Source organism: Theropithecus gelada, unplaced genomic scaffold, assembly GCF_003255815.1.
Source record: "Theropithecus gelada isolate Dixy unplaced genomic scaffold, Tgel_1.0 HiC_scaffold_6738, whole genome shotgun sequence".
Taxonomy (NCBI): domain Eukaryota; kingdom Metazoa; phylum Chordata; class Mammalia; order Primates; family Cercopithecidae; genus Theropithecus; species Theropithecus gelada.
Window position 1 is genome coordinate 632 of NW_020263409.1, and position 1,196 is coordinate 1,827.

Here is a 1,196-nt window from a genome sequence, read left to right on the forward strand (position 1 = left end):
CTTGTTGCGTTGGCAGAGTGGGGTGGGGGGAAGGGAGGATCGTTAGTGCTGCCACCTGGAGTGACAGCCGCCCCTTGGTTCCTGGAGGGCACCATCAAGGGACACAGGACAGGAAGCCCAGGATGGTTAGTGCAACTAGGGATGAGGGCCAGGGAGAAGCAGGTGCTCTGGAGTGGCCGGGAAAAGTCCAGACGCAGAGGCTTAGGAGCTTCCTGTTAAGTGCGTGGGTTCTGCCCTGTCTCTGCCAGGCACTCTGACTAGGGATGGATGATCCCTCTCTTCAGGCGCTCCGTGGTGCTCTTGCTGCCAGCAAAGGTGGTCCGGATCCCTTTGCCCATCTCCACTGTGACCGACAGCAGTTCCGTGTGGGTGCTCTGGGAGCCCTGGGCGCCAAGTGGTTTCATGGCCTGCACGCAGCCGATGGAAGGCGGTCCAAAGTCGTTAAACGACGGTCTGAAACGGGCAGCGGCTCCTGGCACTGAGCCCGACGGCGAGGGACGCTTCCTGTAGGGACCGGGGTGCCCAGCCCAGGGGTGCTGGAGCCGGGGGTGCTGCTGGGGGCAGCTGTGATGGGTTTGTAGGACATCCTCAACTCCTGGGCGCTGCGGAGCCAGCAGGCCGCTCCTCCGGGGTTGACTGCCTGGCCGCTCAGCCGAGATCTGATTTGCAAGGTGGCTGCACGCCCCCTGCTAAATCTGTGTTGAACTTTTTAACTGCAATTTTTATTAATCTAAATACAGTTCAGATATTCTCGATGAAAATTTCACATTTGAGTTGAGATGTTCTAAAATGTAAAATACACAACGGATTTCAAAGATTTCATGTGAAAAAATAATGCAAACTATCTCTAGTAATTTTTACAATGATTACATGTTGACAGTATTTCGGGTATATTGAGTTAAAATATGCAATTATTTTTTTTAAAAAATGTATGCTACATTTTTGTTAAAAAATTTAAATAAACTATGAAATTACTTCTTGGGATAGAAAAGGGGACATTATTAAATATTTACCTAAATTTTTTTCAAAAACGTATCTTTAACAAAAACGCATTTTCAAACAAAACAGAAGTATTTTAATTTTGAATAGGTAAAATAAACTTATTCCTGTTGAAATTCAATCCTGGCATGATTTCTGTTTTATGCATTTGAGGACTCTGTTTATAACCAAGATAAAACATAAAGCTTATGAAACTC

At 47.0% G+C, this 1,196-nt stretch overlaps 1 pseudogene; it reads right to left on the bottom strand.

The window, feature by feature from the left end:
* Positions 1-215: 215 nt before the first annotated feature.
* Positions 216-586, bottom strand: LOC112617942 (annotated as a pseudogene).
* Between the last annotated feature and the right edge of the window lie 610 nt (positions 587-1,196).